We start from the raw sequence: 20,480 nt of genomic DNA on the forward strand, positions 1-20,480 counted from the left end.
AAGAAAGCCAAAGAAAGAAATCTTGGCCACAAGACAGGAATTGATGCAATTCTTATGTCTGCCACATTCAGACTATGCCCTTAATGCAGATGTTTCTGCATTTATTTATAGAAAGGTTTACTTTAGTAACAAGACCATCCTCCATTAACCATATTTTTTTAATATACCAAGACACTGAACTACTTTTATTATGAATAGGAAACACCACCCCCAAAAGTGAACAATCCTTAAGTTCTTAGCTATGAAATAATATGAAATATCAAATTAGAAATAGTGTAAGGGGATTTCCCTGGTGGTGCGGTGGTTAAGACTCCATGCTCCCAATGCAGGGGGCCTGGGTTTGATTCCCGGTCAGGGAACTAGATCCCACATGCATGCCACAACTAAGGAGCCTGCGAGCCACAACTAAGACCCGGCACAACCAAATAAATATTAAAAACAAAAATAGTGTAAGGAGAAAGAACTGGTGGACCCCAAATGTGATGCAAGCTATCAGAAAATATATACATTGGTTGGATTCTTCTCTCACCATGGTGTGTCAGCTTGGATTTTTCTCCCTCTTTCTTAACTCTATAGTTCTTCCAGGCTACTTTGTAGCAATCTGAGTCTAAAGCATCACCTTCCACTGGAACGCAAAGGTCTAGGAGGAGCTTCAAGCTGTGACAAGACTCCCAATGGATTCATTTGAGGTTAACCCAACCTGGACCCTGGAGTCTCCTCAAATGTCCATTGATGAAAATTCCCAGGCAATTCCAGTTGCCTCTCAACCTATGCCTGAAGTGTTAATAAAGAACCTCTGTAACTTGACGCTCAACCCTAGCATCAAATTGTCATTCATTCTACCAGAATGTCTACCTCAACCAACTGGGTGGTTACTTGGTGAAAACATACCCTATAGGAGAGGGGTGAGGACTGTGTTAACTGATCAGAGAGATAAGATGGAGGGGCTGATCCAATCTATTAAAAAAACGCTATGGCAAAGGAGTTCCTTGGTCTGACTCTCAAAGAGAACCACAGCAGAATGACACTGAGACTCGATCAAGAGAGCAAAGATTTAGATGTAGCTGTCGTTTTTGCCGGTTTCGTAGAGATCCTTCTGAGGATAATTTTTTTAAATTTATTAATTAGTTAATTATTTATTTATTTTTGGCTGCATTGGCTCTTTGTTGATGTGAGTGGGCTTACTCTAGTTGTGGCAAGCGGGGGCTACTCTTCGTTGCGGTGCGCGGGCTTCTCATTGAGGTGGCTTCTCTTGTTGCGGAGCATGGGCTCTAGGCACGCAGGCTTCCGTAGTTGTGGCACACGGGCTCAGTAGTTGTGGCTTGTGGGCTCTAGAGCCCAAGCTCAGTAGTTGTGGCACACGGGCTTAGCTGCTCCGTGGCATGTGGGATCTTCCCAGACCAGGGCTCGAACCCGTGTCCCCTGCATTGGCAGGCGGGTTCTTAACCACTGTGCCACCAGGGAAGCCCTCTGAGGATAATTATGAGCATTATTACAACAATAAGTATTACAGTAATTATTATGATAGACACAGAGTTGAAGGAGCCATAAACCTTATTCTTGTACTATTTTTTCATGCTGGTAATTTTAGGATCATTATGAAGCAGCTTGGGAAAGACTGTGTACCAGTATTTTGATATCCTATAAGTTCTGTGATGTCTTTTTTTCTTGCATCTCTTTTCTACCTTAATACAGTAACTTATAAGGAATCTATGTAGCTTGCATTTGAATGACTTAAATATACTTTAGTTCCACTTTGTGAAACAAATTAACTTGTGTGGAAGGAAAGTGAAGAAAACGTTGGGTGACTTGGCCACAGCACTGTTAGAACAGCATGTTGAATTGTAACAAAAATTTTTGATGTGCTGTTTTGGAAAAAAAAAAAAAAGAAAATATATACATATATACATTTCAAACACAACTGAGGAAGCGGGAAGTCAGTCCAAAGTTTTCCCTTCCAGAGCCGGGTTCTCCCTGCTCAGCTTCTACAGCCCTGGACAGAGACACTGTTTCCAAATCTGGTTACTAGACAAGTACTTCATATAAGTTAATAGTTGTTATAAAAATGCCATTCATTTCCAGATTACTTTTTCCATGGTGTCATAGCTGCAAGTGCAAAAGTGCATTAGTGCATGCTTCCAAGTTTTAAAAGAGACAGAGTAGCAGTCACATTAAAATATTTTTCTAATGAAAATGAACAGGCTTTAAGCCAACTAGATACCATAGAATTCCTGTTTCATCCTCTTCTATTAGATGGGTTAGAGCCATCTGGCTTCAACTAGACCTACCTCCTAAAGAAGCTAGAAGACAGACACATTTGAAGCTGATGCACCTTTGGTAAAAGAGCCTGTCCACGGACCATTATATCACCCAAAAAGTGAGGAAGGGTCAACTCTGCTGGGAGAGAGGACTGGCAGAGGACTGGGTGGCGAATTCAGAGCCATGTGAGAAGAGGCGAAATAGACTAACCACCCTGATTCCCACCTTGGGCCTAGAAGCTATCTGGAATCCAGTTTGCTTGGCAAAGGGATTCTTATTTATCTAATTCAAAATTTCTTTTCCTAGCCATCTTTTCTTCTTTAAAGCCTCACCACTCTTTTAAGTTTTGTTTTCAAGAAAGTTTTTTGGAAATGGGAAGTGGGCACCTGAAAAGTAGTTTCTAGAATTGACATAATCGTTATCTTCTTTTGTCCATAAAATAACGTTATCACTACCAGAGCCAGACATTTAAAGGCTAAGATGATTATGGTGCTTATTCCCTCATATATAATTCAAAATGACACTAACTTACATATATGCTGACATTAAAATCTCTCCTTTTCAGATTTTTATCACTGTAAAATTCTGGATGAGTCGAGGCTCTTTAGGATAGGACGGCATGTGTCCTAGTTCTGCCGGTGGCCTAGGAATGTGGGAAATGCCACACCCGACAGGAAGGACTCAGTCCTCAGGACTCAGCTCTGATAAACCTCTCCTCACCTCTCTAGTCCCCAGTGAGGTCTCAATCGTCTCCCCACCAATTACTGCAACCATCCTAACTATTCAACCCATCGTCCACCCTTTAGCCAGACCACTTTAAAAAAGCAAACAAAAAAAGAACAAATCCTATCATTCTAGTGTTTTTAAAAGCCTCCACCAAAGAAGTTCAAACTTCTTTTGTTTGGCCCGTAACTGCAGTGACAATATTTTCCTCACTGCAAATACAGACGTAAGATCTGGCAACTGTGAGAGTACTCACAGAGGCGGTAAGAAAGCTGAGATTTAAACTGGGGTGCTCTCAGAGAGTGGACAACGTCCCGGTGCTCTACATGAGTCTCTCTGCATCCTCGCAGAGGATGCCGCTAGCTCATTTCCAGACACCCTCCCGAAGCCACCACATGACATGCCCAGCCTCACCCATGGCTCAGCCTCTCGGCCTCTAGCCCTCCTTCATGCTGGTGTCCCGTGCCGAGGCCCCACCAACTCACCCTCCAAGAGACTACCCAAAAGTCTCCCAGCCCCTGGTACCTTCCCTCATCCAAACTGATCATTCCAGGTGCTCCCAAGTGGCTGGCTAACACTACTCACTGGCACGGCTTCCTAAATCCTCACAGCCTGATGAGGTAGGCAGGCTGTAACAAGGGAAGATCAGGAAAGAAAACTCAATAGAAAGGTTAAATAACTGGCCCAAGGTCATACAGCTAATAAGTAGGGGAGCCAGGAGCTGAACTTAGGCAAACGGACTTCAGAGCCCATGACCTTCAACAACCGACCTCACCATCTCCACTATGTATCTCTACTGTAATATTTAGCACAGATTATAACAGACTGTTGGCTCTGCTTGAGGGCAGAGACCTTTTGCACTGATATTGCCTAGCACATCAGAGGTGCTCAGTAAATGTCAACTGAGGGCTCGATGAATTCAGAGGGTTTTACAGAATAGTAACGGGTTGTTGAGAGGTGCTGAGCTTATCATCAGTGAAAGCCCTGCCTAGCTAAATGATTTCTTTTACCTAGATATAATTCTATGACTATATCTCTGAAAAATAGGTATTATATAAGCAATTGAAATGGACCAATAATCAACTTATACCAACATGTGCAATTTGGGAAAAAAGGGATAAAAATTGGAAACCTCTACATTCCAATAATTATATTATTTTTGTTAAAGTTAAAATTAAGGTTATTTAAACATCCACTGGACACTTCTAAATATGTGTAAGGATCAGACATTCTCCTACTTCGGTAGCCAGCCTCCAAGATAATCCCCAAATATCCCTGCCTCCTGGTCTTCATATCCTTGTGTATTCTCCTCCCACATGAGTGGAGTTAACTTGTAGAGCCAGTAGGATATTGTGGAAATGATGTGTGACTTCCAGACTAGGTCATAAAAGACTATGCAGCTTCCATGTTGCTCTCTTTGGTCACTTATTCATGTTATACAGACATTCAAGCAGCCCTATGGAGAAATCCACGTGGTAAGGAACAGAGAGGCCTCCTGCCAATAACCAGTTCAAATTTGCCAGGCTTGTGAGCAAACCACCTTGGGAGCGGATCTTCTAGCCCCAGTGAAGACTTCCTGTGGACTACTTACAATACGGGAGGAAATCTGGGCTGCAACCTTATGAAAGATGCTGAGCCAGAGCTGCCCACCTAGGGCATTCCTGGATTTCTAATCCAGAGAAACAAGGTGAGATAAAAACTGTTTATTGTTTTTAAGTCCCTAAGTTCAGGGCAACTTGTTTGCAGCTATAGATAACTAATATTTCTACTATCACCCACACAGCCTTTATTTAAATTAGTCTATAAGAATGCAAACAGAAGCTGTTGACGTAAATGAACACAATATCAGCTTATTGCAACTCCTATACACTGAGCACAAGCAAAACAGAATGACTAAGAACAACTCAAGAGCAAAGTAAATTCCAGTTTCAAGAGGTGTTGCCTTTTTTTCTTTCTTTTTTTTTTCATCAGTAAAGAATGCAGGCCCTTCATTTGCTTGTAGATGTCTCTTAGTGGCTGCCGATTAATTGCTGGATATATTCTCTTCCTTCCTCCAAACTAGGCCCACCAGGATGGGTAATCAGTGGACAGTAGGGTCATTTTTATTACTGTAGAAACCAGAAAAGAGCTTACTGCTCTGGCTGTTCAAGTCTCACAGGTGATATAAGAAAAAGTCTAAAGGTTTGGAGGAAGCTACTCTCTACTCTCCAAGATGCCAGAAAAGTTCAAAAAGCACACTTCTTTCTTATTGAAAAGAGAAAACCATCTAAATATTCAACTCTAAATACCCAACTGTAAATAAAATGCGATAGCACATTTTCATAAGTATTCACAAAAAAAATTAAAACCACAAATACAAAAATTGGAAAGAAGGGTAGGAACATTCAAAGTTTCTTTTTTCTTCTTCGATACGAAAACTCACAGACATCGTACATCTCTGAATATAATTCAGCTCTGCTAAGAGCAACATACGATGGTAATAAGAAAAGTATCTTGGGTTTTACATATTCCATATGTAATGTTAAAACCATAAAATGACTACAGAGACAATGAGGTAGATTTTCTGTGGAAATGAATCCATTATGATGGTATCAGGCTCTGCTAAGAGCAACATACGATGGTAATAAGAAAAGTATCTTGGGTTTTACATATTCCATATGTAATGTTAAAACCATAAAATGACTACAGAGACAATGAGGTAGATTTTCTGTGGAAATGAATCCATTATGATGCTATCAGCTATATCAGTTTGTAAAGCAGAGGGCAATGGTAATAACAACAAAAAAATTCACTTTTAATAAACATTTACTAAGCCCTTACTACATTTAAAATACAGGAGAAATTATAAAGGTAAATAAGATATGTATTCCTTTCTATCAACTGTGCAATATTTGTGAGATGTAACTAATATCTAGTGATAATAATACCAAATAAATGTTTTGGAAGCACCAAAGAGACTTGAAAAAGAAAGCCTATAGTAGAGTTCATATCCTGGTGGATATTCAGGAAGCCTTTGTGAAATAAGTCATTATACTTGTATTATGTTGTAAATTTTCTGAGCTTTTTCATATTAATGTGTTAGAAGTCCCCAGATGACAAAGCTGAGATTCAGAAAGATTAGATGACTTGATTTGAACACAGTCCCTACCCTTTAAGAAGTAATAATAGGCACACAGTAAATAAGTGCCTGGCCACACACTGTACAATCCAGCCACTATTCACAACCCTGTGAGGGTAAATTCTACAGTCCCCATTTGGCAGAAGAGGAAACTAAGATTTCAGAAAGATTTGGTTCCTTTCCAGGTTCGCCTGATTTGAATTCAGGTGCACAAGATTTCAAAGATCCTGCTTTTTTCCTACCAGACTCCCATCCCAGGTTAGTTCACATAACCCAGGCAGGTCCTAGTGATAAGTGTTCTCACTCTATTGCCCCTTCCCTTTCTGGCCTAACAAACTGATCCACAAACCATAGGAATTCAAATGCATCCTTGTTACTTTAGTCTTCTGATTTGTTATTAAATGTCATACAGGAACTCAGAAGAATAACAAAGGAGAAGGATACGACAAGCAAAGGACATGATCAATTGTCTTTTAAATAGCTGAGCAATCATTTTTCTTTAGGCCAATTTGAGAAATGCATTTTATAAACTTTACCAATGCATTTTACAAATGCATTTTATAAACTTTACCAAGACAAGCTATCCAATGATTACTTTCCCCTGGATAACATGTTCATATCCCACACACCAGAGAGTTGTTTTCAGAGGATGAACTACAGAGTTTGGATAAAGTATTCACCAAATTATCTCGGTGTCTTTACTGAAGATCTTTTACTCCAATTGGAGTTGGCAAAAACCCAAACACGCTGTTAAATGCATATAGATTAAAGACAAACATAACCACACTAACAGAAGCTGTGTTTCCCTATAGAACACTTATCAGACAAATGTGATACTGGGACGTATTAAAGAAAGGAACAGTATGATCCTTGGTGTGGTCCAGTGATTAGGACAGAACACATGGCTGGGCCAAAGTTTTAAGAGAAAACATCAAACTGATAGAAATGTTACGAAGGAAAAAGACCTGAAGAATGGAAAAGGAAGCAGAAGCCGGCTCCTTCTGCAAAGGAGACATTATAAAGCTGTCTTTACTGCTGCTCAGAAAGTACAAGGCTCTGCAAAGGCACAGTGAGTTTGCAGAAGAATTTAGGCGGAATCGCTACACCCCTCTGAAAGAGATGCCTTCTGAGATTGGGAAAAACACAAAGAAGTTAATTGGCTTTTAATTTAAATGAAGTAAACTACAAAGGTTAAAAAAAAAAAAGCCCTGATAAGGTTGTGAACAGCCCTTCAGCACATACAATTTCTCTAAACAAACTGAAAGGATTCTTCGGAGGTTTCCACGCTGTTCTGTGTTATTTGTTAGACCCACTCCCCTACTGCACCACGGAATTATGCCTCATTTCTTCTTTATAGTCCCAGCACCTAGCGCCAAATCTGGCACACTCAATAAATGAGGATGAAGGGAAGGCCAGGAGGAGGGTCTAGAGAAAGCAGGAATTTGACATGCTATTTCCTGAGGTGGCAATGCAGGCAGCTGGCTGACAAATTTCTCCCTTCCTTTTCTCCCTAGAAGGAAGGACTGGATCGGGGTGGGGGTAGGTGGGAGGGGGGTTATTTTTTAAATGAAAGAAAACAATTGTTAATTAGCAAACAAACTTGTGGCTTTTTATTTTTGTATTAACACAAATGAAATCTCAAATGTTGATTTCAGCCACCACTCCCCAATCACCCTGGAAATTTTTCTAAATACTACAGATTGCTCTAGTTAACCTCTTCTTAGCTTATCAGATTTGATTATCCAGCTTTATTGCTATCAATTAACCATCTGTTCAATACTGTTACCAAACAACAAGAAAAATCCCAAGACTGCTTTTAAAGACCTGACACTTCTGACTGGAAGGTTCTCTGCATGGACGTTTTAAACTTTCTCCCATTTTTTTTCCTAATGGTCTCAAAAGAACTCATTTTAAAAAGACCCTGCCATAAAGAAGAGTGAGTTCAAATATGAGGGATTTCTTTTTTAAATAACACGAATTAGTTTCAAGTGACAATGATTTTCATTCTCCATTTAAAACGAGAGTTGGTAGAAAATTTTTAGCATATGTTTAAAAGGCAAAAAATAGAGAGCAAGGAATATTCTACTATTAAAATTGAAAATTACTATAGTATGTTGGCATGTTGAAGCATGCTTTAAATAATTATCTAATTTCCTAAATTGCACTATTTCATGATTATGTTAATCTTGAATAAATGTCCTCATTTCGGTGAAAAGAAAAGCGTAAGCAACAAAGCTACCTTAAGCTGAAGAAAAGAGTATCTTTATGTTTAAACACTACTTATGCCAGGCACTTGTGCAGACCACACTTTACCTATTTCTGAAACCTTATCATTTCCTGCCTTAGTGTTTTAGGGAAGGGACGTCCTTAGATCATTTCTGGAATTACAGCCTCCCACAGTTTTTGGTCCATTTCTGGTGTACTCTCTCCCCTTGCTGAAAGCATATGGTATTGACTGCAATGCTGTGTTAATAATGTCCTGTTTGGCTCCAGGTTCATCAAAAGAAAGCTGAGAGGCAAGACTGCACAGATCACATGACATATCGTTGATTCGGTTCATACCATGTCCCCCTTCGTACCAGCTCACTGCCTAGTGATGGACCCCCAGGTACAGGAAATATGGCAGAAACACACAAGGGTCACAAGGGGGAAAATGGCAATGAAGAAGGGAAAATTATAAAGCCAACGGAAGTGGCAGCAAGTAACAAAGAACTTCATCAGGATTGTGAGAAGCCAATGACCATAGGACACGATAGGTCAGGCACGAGGGAAACTCACGGAAGAAGCCAATGGATGTCTAATCTCCGCACAATTTAGAAAGAAACTGGGTTAAGAGGAGCGGGCAGCAGAGGTACTCACAGAGGGGCAAGTTGCCCTGGCATGACTCGGAAGCCGGCACAGTCTGCACCTCATAGGCCCCAAAGGGCATGTGGAACCCAGGAGTCTCAATGGTCCAGCTGACCCAAGAAACATGAGGGCATCCACACAGTGGACCATGGCTCCACAGAGAAAGCTGGCCTCGTCCTCTACACGTTCTGGAGGTAGCACAGACCACGTCCTAATCCCAGCTCTGCTGAAGTGACTTTGGAACAGTCATAACCTCCTTGAGCCTCAGTTTCTCATCTGCATAGCAAGCTCTTAGGACTAAGTGCAGCTGTGTGTCTTTTAATTGGCAACATCTCAATGGCCCTGGAAGATGCAGGATCCTGGAGGAGGATGACCTGACGTATGTAAATCATCAAGGCCACTCCTACCTTCTCCGTGCGGGGAGAACCCAACTTGGGATGCTGGGGAAACCAGACTGGATGTAGCTACCTCACCCCCTTCAGACTGAGGGCAGGCTCTGCTACAGGGCCACAGAGACCAGGCGAACTGCTTGCCATAAGCCAGAGTCAGGAAAACATTTCTCTAGACACGTCAGTTTGTAGCCTTTTCTATGGGCCAGGCCACTGTTCTAAGTACTTTATGCATATTAATTCATTTACTTCTCAGAACAATCCCTCGTTTTCTGATGAGGCGAGAGACTTGAGGTAGTCAGATAACTTATGTCCCCCAGCCAGCAAACAGCAGAGTGTCTGTACATGTGCCCAGCCCTGCTACTGCAGTCTGTGCTCCTAACCTCCCCCAAACACTGCCTCTAGCCAGGACTCGGCGAGCTGGCTCTCCTGACAGGAAGGCCTTCTCTCCCCCAAATACCGATTTCAGCCATCCTTCCCTAAGTTCCACATCAGTAAGATGGGGTAAGACCACTTTCTTCCCAATGGAACAGAATATTTTTATGTGAAAATGACTAACAAACGTATGAAAAGATGCTCGACAGCATATGTCATCAGGGAAATGCAAATTAATACGATGGGATCCACTACACACCTATTAGAATGGCCCAAATCCAGAACACTGACAACACCAGATGCTGGTAAGACTGTGGAACAGCAGGAGCTCATTCATTGCTGGTGGAATGCAAGATGACACAGTCACTTTGGAAGCCAGTTTGGTGGTTTCTTACAAAACTAGACATACTCTTACCATACAATCCAGCAACTGCTCTCCTTGGTATTTACCCAAAGGTGTTAAAAACTTATGTCCACACAAAACCTGCACATGGATATTTGCAGCAGCTTTATTCAGAACTGCCAACACTTGAAAGCAACCACGATGTCCTCCAACAGATGAATGGATAAATAAACTACATCCAGACGATGGAATACTATTCAGCACTAAAAAGAAATGAGCTAATGAGCCATGAAAAGACACAGAAGAAACATAAATGCCTATTACTAAGTGAAAGAGCCAATATGAATAGGCTATACACTGTATAATTCCAAGTATATGCCATTGAAGAAAAGGCAAAACTATGGGGACAGTAAAAAGATTAGGGATTGCCAGGGGTTAGGAGAGAGGGAGGGGTGAACAGGCAGAGCACAGAGGATTTTTAGGGCAGTGAAAATACTTGGTATGAGGCTATAATGGTGGATACCTATCATTATTTGTATGTCATTTGGATACGTCTGTCCAAACAGACAGAATGTACAATACCAAAAGTGAACTGCAATGTAAACTATGGGCTTTGGGTGATAAAGAGGTGTTACTGTAGGTTAATCAGTTGTAACAAATGTACCACTCTGGTGAGGAATGTTGATAATGGAGAGGCTATGCGTGTGAGGGGGGCAGCGGGTAAATGGGAAATCTTAACTCCCCCTTAGTTTTACTGCAAACCTAAAACTGCTCTAAAAAAATTGTCTTAAATGCCCAACAACAGCTAGCACATTGCAGACACTCAGTAATTGCTAATTTACTCCTTTACTTCAAGTAATCATTACCTAGACAAAGGCCACAATCTGCCCAGCCCTCCATGCTTTTATCTAGCTAAGGCCCTGGTCAAACTGATTCCCTGCACAGCCAAAGAGCAAACCCTGGACTGAGCCTGCCTCTCCCCAAAAGGCACCAAACTAAATTACCCGTGTGTGTGTCCCTGCGATGGACACAACCTGAGTCTAGAGCTGCCCTTAGGAGCTATGGACAGCAGAGGGCTTGCCTGACCCAGCAATGAAAGATCCCGTTTCTGAGCTGTTATTTGGTATATTACACCATGCCACAGGGTCTACAATTACAGCATTTGACAGAAAAACACAAAACCTTTAGCAAACTACAGAACAACTGTGGGACTTTTTTTTGGAACGCCTTTCTGCACAGTGCAGCAAAAGCACATGACCCTGAGAGTTTACAGACCAGAGTTCACTTCCCACTTCTACTAGCCAACAGACTGGGGGAGAACAAAACTCCCCACACTCAGAATCCACGTGATCTGCATCTGAAAAATGAAAGGCTCGAGACCACGTTTATACCACTACCCTGGATGTTTTCCTCTGGACATATTCCAGTTTGCTAATGTTCATAAAATTTGGCCCCCAAAACTAAAGATGCCTTTCCAAAAATGGCCTGATCAGCACAAAAGATTTATTACCTGTGTTGATCCCTCCTTGGCTTTTTTAAAAATTAAATTATTTTCATTGAATGTTAAACAGGTACAAAATATAAAGAATTACAAAGGAACACTCGTGTATCCACAAGCAATTTTACGAAGAAAAACTAAATTACTAACACCTCTGAAGCTCCTTTTGATGCTTCCTCATCCACTCCCTCATCCTCCACTAACAGGTGATAACTCTCCTAAATTCTGTGTGTACACTTGCCTTTTAAAAAACAGTCTAATCACATGTTCGTGTATCCCTAAACAATATACTATTTAGTTTGCTCAAATCTCTGAACCTCATATAAGTGGAATCAGACTATATACGATCTTTTTTGCATCCTGCTTTTTCCACTTAACATTATGTTGATGTCTGAATCAGTGATCCATTCATTTTCAAAGCTGGGAAAAGGGGTGACATGCACAGGTGCGGGCTGAGGCTGGCTGTTTCCGGGCAGCATCCACTCTGACGGGGTGGTGCCCACGCTGTATCGGTTGTTCATCATTTTCAGTATCACCCCAGTCCTACAGTACTCCACTGTATAAACCACACCATAGGGAATTCCCTGGCAGTCCAGTGGTCAGGACTCTGCACTTTCACTGCTGAGGACCTGGGTTTAGTCCCTGGTTGGGAAACTAAGATCCCCACAAGCCGCGCACCGAGGTCAAAAACAAAAAAACACCACACCATAGTTATGTTTTATACAATCGATGTTTCGTTTTCTTCCAGATTTTTTTGTGGTGGGCCACATAAAGTGCTATGAACAGTGGTGGCCATATGCTAGGTTGTAGAGTATCCATATTTTCAACTTGATTCAAATCAGTTATCTTCAAAACTTTGGTCATGACCATTGTGGTTCATAAAATTTCCTAGATTAAATCCAACTTTTTTTTTTAATGAAAAAGAGTAAATTAGAAAGAAAAAATAGCACAGAACACTACCCTTAGGAGGATATGATCAGTTTCTCAAAACTTTGGCTTAAATTACACACGTGTGTCATATGTATACACATGTCAGTAAATGAATTCCTTACTATAGGTCACAGTCGAAAAGCTCAGAACTGTCTTACAGTTGACTAATTCTCTCTTTGCCTATGTCAAAATTTACCATTAAGCTTGTTTGCTGATTTTTAAATTCCAATTATATATTTAATTTCTCAAAGCTCTATTTAGTTTTTTCAGACCTCCTTTGTCATTTTTATATTCACTTGCTATTTACTCACATTTTTAACCTCATTTCTTTTTTTTTTTTTTGTGGTACGCGGGCCTCTCACTGTTGTGGCCTCTCCCGTTGCGGAGCACAGGCTCCGGACGCGCAGGCTCAGCGGCCATGGCTCACGGGCCCAGCCGCTCCGCGGCATGTGGGATCTTCCCGGACCGGGACACGAACCCGCGTCCCCTGCATCGGCAGGCGGACTCTCAACCACTGCGCCACCAGGGAAGCCCTAACCCTCTCATTTCTTTGAAACAAAGTCATTTTACATTTCTCTGTCTGACAACTATATCTGAGATCACTACGTGTCTAATTCTGTTCCTACTATTTTGGCTCGTTCTATTCATGACACTTTGCTTTACTTGTCTGTTTTATAATTTTTGGCTCTGAGTTAAATTTTCTTGTAGTGATATATTTTGAACTCTTTGAGGCCTGGGTTAAAGCAAGATTCCTCCAGAAAGAATCTGCACCTGCTTCTGCCTTGAGGTACTATGCTGGAGCCACTTTACAACTGTATGTATTTGCCCCTTTTTTGGCCTACCCAGGTAGGTCTGAATTAGGACTGTAAACCTGCATGAATGTTGGTTATTGGTTATGAAATAGCAGATAGGCAGTTTTCCTTAGAATCGCTGGGGGCTGGGAGGACATGAGGGGGAAAGTAGTATTTCTAGTTTTAACACTACACTATGAAGGTAGCCTTTAGGTGGTCCCACATTTATGTGGAGACATCTTCTATTAAACTTTTTCCCTAGCATGGACTCTGGGCTTTGTCTCCTGTCTCCAAAGCAATAGGAGACCAAGGAAATCAAAACACACATTTGCTGAATTCAGCAAGTGTTCTCATATTGGATGTTTTGCTTACCTCTCTGAGTTCTCACTTTCACTTTCAGGCCAATGTTTCTTTCTTGCCATTTAAAGCCATATTTTATGTAATTTACCTAGCATTTTTATTTCTAGTTTGTGGCGGAAGAGCAGTTTAGAGTATCTAGTCTCACAAACCACCAGAAATGAAAGTTTGTGCTAACTTTTAAACAGTCAATACTTCCCATTAGCTTATACTGAGCTCATGTTCAAAACAAACCCATTAGGTCTTCTGCATATGAGCTGTGCTAAGTTTCCTCATTCCTGTACTTGCATAACTGCTATTATTTTGAATCTAAATGCAGAAATTCATATTCTGACCCGTTAAATTTAGTCTTTTAATGTTTCAGCCCTTATTTTAAGCCATTAAAATCTTTCTGAATTCTCAATCTGTCATTTTCAGATTTTATCTACATCTTCAAACTTTTTCATTCACAAACTTGATTAACATACTTACCATATATTTATTCCAAGTTGAAAAAGATGTGGGATATCATATTATTCAGCATGTGATTCACTATAAAAATGATTTCTGAAAAAAAGTGATACATCCGGAAAGCAGCACCCAGTATCTCCAATTTTATACAATAAAAGATGTCTGCCCGGAAATGTGCTTTTCTAAAATCAATGTTTTATTCCCTTTTGCTAAGTGTCCTTTAAGGACGAGTATGAAGAATTTTTAGTATAGATCCTTGACTATGCCGCCATCACATACCACAAATTAAATGGGATACAGACGTGAGAGTAGGTTAAAGTTAACGAGGAGGATGCCTTTGAAAGCTATGATGTAGAAATAATCAATCACGCTTTAAATGGTGCTGACAAGTAAAAACCCTGACAGCAACAGCAAAGATCCTTCAGGGAAGGCTGACAGAGTCACTCTGAGGTGAAGATGCCTTTGCTTCAGTGATTAATTTTATTTTACAAGAAGCAGCAAAGCCATCCAGCACACTTGCCTCATTCCACCTTTATGAGAAAGGGACCAGCAACTAAAAAACACATTAATGTTATATAGGGTGACCAAATAATTTATCATCCAGGACAAAAGGTCCTATTATTATGCCGAAACAAGGGGAGTGAAGCAGGACTGACCCAGGACAGAATTCACCCTAACAATATACATCTTTTACCTTTTAATAAAGCAACGGCCTCAGTATTTCCTTATGCCGCCCGTAGAGACATTAAAAAGTGCTCATCCACCGCTTATTTTCTACTGGACAAAATCTAAATTTATAGGATAATATGCTAATAATGTCCTTCAACACCCCCTCCCAAATATTATGTTTAATATACTGTTTGTTAAAGTAGGCAGTTTGATATCCTTCATTCTTAAAGTGAGTTTTAAAGGAATTTATGTCATCTAAAAAATTCACTGAATTGAAATATCTCATTCCATGAATCTTTTTAAAGAATCAGCTTGAATTTAAATTATTCTTGCAATGAGATAATCCTGACAGTCCAACATTTACATCCCCTGTGGTGTAAAACTTAAATGAGGACATTTATAAGTACCGCCCTTGCCCTGGCTCAGCCCGGGCAGCGGCTGCAAAGGCTCCTCAGGTAGCCAAGGAGCCCTCTCTCACAAGCCTAGGAGCTCAGCGCTGCCTCCGCCCCACTCCCACCAGCTAACGGAGGCCAGTGATCAAGGCTGCAAAGCACAAAGCCACCTTCTAGTTCGTGGGGTTTTTTTTGGGGGGTTGGGGCAAAGTAGTGGTTTTCTTTTTTTTAAGGATGGAAATCACCCCCAAATTCCAGACATATGGCTTCTCTGAAGAAACCAGAAGATCTGTCGAACACTGGTTCCGCCACACATCCTAAGGGCAGTAACCAGCTGGGGGGGAGGGTACCCGCCCCCCTCAGGTAAGTCGCGTGCTCTCTAATTTGCCACGGTCCTAACCACTCATCTTGACACCAAACCCACTCTTCCCCTTAATGCCACCTGCCCGACTGCCGTAATGAGTGCAAATCCCTGCCATAAAGTGTCTGTAAGTAAACATGCACCCACATAGACAGAGAAGGCTAACTTCCACAAGACCAGGGCACCAACCAGCCAGTCTGCCAGCCGGTCCACCTGAGCTCTCATCCTTCGCTCACTGCAGGCTCTCCCTCACCTCTGCTGCTTCCCCGTGTGTTGGCCTCATTGTCTCAGACCAGCTTCCCCCACTGGGCGTTTAGTCAACTTTCCGTAGTTTAAGAAATCTCTCCAAAGCTGTTTTCTCATTTGTTAAATGAGTAAATTTACCTTGCAGAATTGTGAAGATTAACGAAAATGTGGGTAAAGGACCCTGCACATATGATAACCATTTAGTTAATGGTTCTTACTATTATTTAGGTCAATAAACCCTAAAGTAAAAACAATAGTGAGACACTGTATTAAAACAACTTTTGTAAATCAACCACACTTCAGTAAAAAAAAATTTTTTAAACCCCACAACTTTGTTTTATGGAATTTATTGAGTTTAAAAAAGTTATAATTTGCTTGCTTTTAAAGAACAGATAACAAAACTACTATATAAATAAGAAAGAATAAACGTAGTTATATCACATAACCACATAATGGAGAGAGGGCACCTGTGGCACAGAAGGAAAGTCACTCAGAAGGGCCGGCAAGATTTCCAGAACGATGTTTTTGCTGATTTCCCCATTCTCCTCATTTAGGCAACAATTTCATTTCTCGTAAGGTGCTTTTAATGAAAGCACAGAAATGATTATGGAAGAAGAGTCTTTCCCACCCATTACAGAAAGCATAATGGTTGCTGCATTTTTTAACCAAAAATACTGACCATGTTGCTGTGTATATGTGTTTGCTTTTTTCTTGAAATAGAATACGCGAGGGAAGTCTTTGGTTTTTCTTTCTCTAAAGAGAATGCTGTATATAATTATGAGTAATAGAGCATACTGACCCACCTAGCCAAAACAAATAACAACAACAAAACGTTCACATTTGTGGGTTGAATACCTTGTTATGACAAACTCGCTGGAGACTTAAACACATGGCATGCTTGCTTAAATCGGTTTTCAACCATGGGGGGAAGGGTACTTACAAAATTTGATAAAAACACAAAGAAGGAGACCTAAGAATGAAATGCAGCTTCTCATACCTGGTTTTTTGAACCACCACTCCGAAGTCTGCCAGTGTGAACCTCGTTTGAGGGTCATCTTCTCCAGGAGGCCTTTCCTCATTCTCCTCTCCCACCTCCAACGACGAAAACTGGCCCCTGCCTTCCTGTGTCCTGGCTCCACCACAGCAATGGAAACTACATGTGTTGTTGACCCATCCTCCCAACAAACCTTGTAAGATTTCCGCAATGCGAGGGACTGTCTCTGTGTCCCCATCACCCAACACGGGACAAGGAGCACATAAGCACAGACCTCTCTCCTCTGCAGCAAAGCTTCAGCGTGGAACGGCAGTTAAAATCTCCAGTGGTGGAGCCACGCTTGGGTTAGAATCCTAGCCCTGCCCCACTCTTCACTCTCCCCACCCACATGAGTTTGGGCAAATTATTCTGTGCCTCAATTCTGGCATAGGCCAAAATGGGAGGAGAAAAGTACAGATTCTATAAGGTGGTTGTGAGATTTAAATGAATTAATGCATCTAAAGTGCTTAGGACCAGGCACATCAGATACATTATAAATAAAATTACCATTATTATTTAAAAATCAGCCTACATTTCCTCAGACTCCTCAACTCAATGCTACCTCACTCTTCTGTGGGAAGGTCACAAAGGACCTCCTCATTGCGAAAAGTCAAGCCCTTATCCTACTTGGCTTCCATCTTCAGCTTCAATGCTGCTGGCCAGCTCTTTGTCCTTGAGGCTTTCTCCTTCGCTTTTGGGAGGGCAGTGCTCTCACTCTTTCTATCTGACTTATCATCCTGCCTGGGCCAGCTGCTAGAGCTCCCTGCTACCTGACTCTCTCCTTTACCTGCTTCCAGGACAAGCTTATCTATGAATTGTTCTTCAACTACTACCACATGTGTTAACTACCGCCACATGTTGGTAAGCAGAGTGGAAAATTCAATATACTTTTAGTTTTGGGGATAGCTATAGATTATAGCTACATATAGGCTAAATTTGAATGAAAATTTAGAAAAAATATATACATGCATGCCATTGTCTCACACCTATTCCACTGGTAATATATCCAACCTATCCCCCCAAATCATCTATATCAAGTTTAACTACCAAACTGCATCTACCACATACTTGAATGTGTAAATATTTGCACAGAGCATTCACCAGGCTGTACCTTGTTTAAAGTGTTTGTACGTATGGGTGGGTGTGAAAACCTTAGCTTTACCTCAGTAGTAACAGAAATGTTTAAATCTTTAGCCCTCATTTTTTCTTAGAAAATTACACCTGAGATTCACTCAGTCTTCAGGCTGTATGAAGTTGATATAGCGCAAACAAGCACTAAGCAGATATAATACACACATGTCCTACACACGCTGCATTAATTTGGGCAAAACCCACTTTCCACATTTTGTCAAGACTATTCTCTAATCAAATTCATGTGCCTGCTAACAAGCACATTTCTCTGTTTTACTGAAAAGAGTACACAAATAGTAATGTAACCTTCCAAGATACCTCAACAGCCTAGATGTGTCTGAACATCTATAATACACTTTTGGAACCATTTCAGCGAACAGCCTGTGATAGTCTGTGACAGTGCTTAGGCTAGGCACTAACCTTGATGGGAGCAGGAGTGCACTGTCCAGGGCAGGTCTGGTGGGCTCCAACCAGGAAGCCCATACTTGAGAGGTGGTTACGACAGAAAATGCTTTGGGGACCCTTTGCTCATTACCTACTGGATGGATTTTCTTTGGTGGAATCAGCAGCTTGCTAATTAGCATGATGAATGTTAGAAAGAGGATCACACTGGTGTAATTAAAGGATTCAAGTAAGTGAGCCTGCTCAAATGTTTTAGAGACACTCCACCCTTGAATGAACAGGGTGTAATAATCTGGTAGAGCCTAAGCCTCTGATGGTAACTGAAAGACCAAGAACCTCCTCTGCCATGCTGTGTCGTCAGCTTTGCGTAAGCATTCCTCGAAAGCTGTACAAGGACACCTAAAAACACAAAGCTCGGAGCTCATAGCCCAGGCTGTACCAACCGTTTTGTGCTGCTGGCCAGCAAACGTTTACCTAAAAATCACCCGCAGGTGTAGTAGCTTAGTCGAAACTTGCTTCTAACCTGGTAGTGAGGTTGTAAGAGAACAGGGAACTCCCACTGCTTCAAGTTTCTTTGGCAGATACCATCACCAACCTATTCCCTCAAAAAAGACACCTAGGAGTTGGGCAAGACCAAACTGACTGAGGAAGAATGTTCTGGATAGCTGTTATATTAGACAATGCACAGTCTTTCTATGACTTGACATGGAGAATGTGAACGATGTTTTAGCCTACCATTCTCACAGGTTTGCTGTGACAATCAAATAATTTAAAAGATGAAATTTTTTAATAGGAAATTTTTGAAAGGTGAAAATAACCTGAAAACCATAAGGTACCATAATCGTGTGCAATATTATTCCAAGCTTATTGATGACACTTTGAAACTGAAGGAAGCTGGCCTAGTCATCGCCCCGCCTCTTTCCTGGATGTCGACTTTATCCACGTGCCTGCCTCTTTCAGGCCCTCTTCCTGTTGCTTTTGAACCCCTCCCCACCAAATACATGCAGGCACACAGGTTTCTGTCTAAAATCTAACACATTCTGGACTGCAAATGAAATAACCAATATTTATTATCTATTAACACGATTAATATCATTATTAACAAAATTATACATAGTACATATATAATTAATATAATATTAAATAAGAATTCATAAAGATAGGAATAAGGGAGCCTGGAGGTTTTGCGACCACCACTGCAGGTGCTCTTACTAGACAGGAGAGGTTGGCCAGTCTGGCTGCCAGATATGTATGGGTATTATATTTAGGCCTCGTCCCAGTCATTTAGGAGCTTAAAAATAACTTGATTTGACCTTAGAATCGAACCAAGTGTTCCAGATCAGCTCTCTCTATTGGAAGCTCAGAAGCCTCTGCATACTCAACTAGAGTCTATTTTATTTTATTTTAAAAGTATGTTAGAAGAGTTCCATCTTCATTTCCGAGACAGGCCTGAAAATTTATTGTCATTAATATAATGCCATCTAATTGCATTCACTCAGTGCTGATAAACATGTACTTACTTTTAGCTATTCTCTCTTCTGTGCCTTTGTTACCAGACTTGAGGAAATGCCTTCACCTCCCACAATCCCTTCAGAGGCAGAAGGGCCAGGCGGGGGAGTTTAGGTCCGGTCCTACTGGTAACAGGGAGCAGCTGAGGATGTGAACAGGTAAGTGTGGCAAATTCTAGTCCCACATCTACCACTAACTACGTGACCTTTACTCTTCTTCGGGGGCTGCTCTTCTGAAAGAGAATATGGTACCATGACCTACCAAGTCTCTCCCAGGGTCAACACCACCACATCTCTATAGGAATTCTACAGATTAGTATTCGATGTCAGTGGTCCTTCATTATAAAAACTAGTATCTTTGTCCATACCATAGCTGCCTCACAATCTATTTGTTCTCAATCATGACTTTTAAGAGGCCAACCCTGCTGCTCTCGACAAAAATCAAAGAGTGTATTTATAAAGCAAGATTCTCCATTTTTTTGTCTTACAAACATTTTAAGTTGTGTACTTAACTTGGCAAGTCCTATTGCTTAAAAATGATTCACAAAAGTAGTACACACTTAGCTCTGTTAGCTTGCTAAATATCTGAAAGACGGGAAAACAATTTTCCTGCTAAATATATGAGATTAAGAATAAAAACTCAGATGATTTGGGTGGA

At 41.1% G+C, this 20,480-nt stretch overlaps 1 protein-coding gene and 1 pseudogene across 2 annotated transcripts in view; one reads left to right on the plus strand and one right to left on the minus strand.

Annotated features, from left to right (window-relative positions):
- Window positions 1–20,480, minus strand: part of RASSF8 (Ras association domain family member 8) — a 129,587-nt gene that overhangs the window by 88,489 nt on the left and 20,618 nt on the right. The window lies entirely within an intron of this gene.
- LOC132530008 (developmental pluripotency-associated protein 3-like) lies at window positions 675–1,637 on the plus strand (annotated as a pseudogene).

This window comes from Lagenorhynchus albirostris, chromosome 11 (assembly GCF_949774975.1).
Source record: "Lagenorhynchus albirostris chromosome 11, mLagAlb1.1, whole genome shotgun sequence".
Taxonomy (NCBI): domain Eukaryota; kingdom Metazoa; phylum Chordata; class Mammalia; order Artiodactyla; family Delphinidae; genus Lagenorhynchus; species Lagenorhynchus albirostris.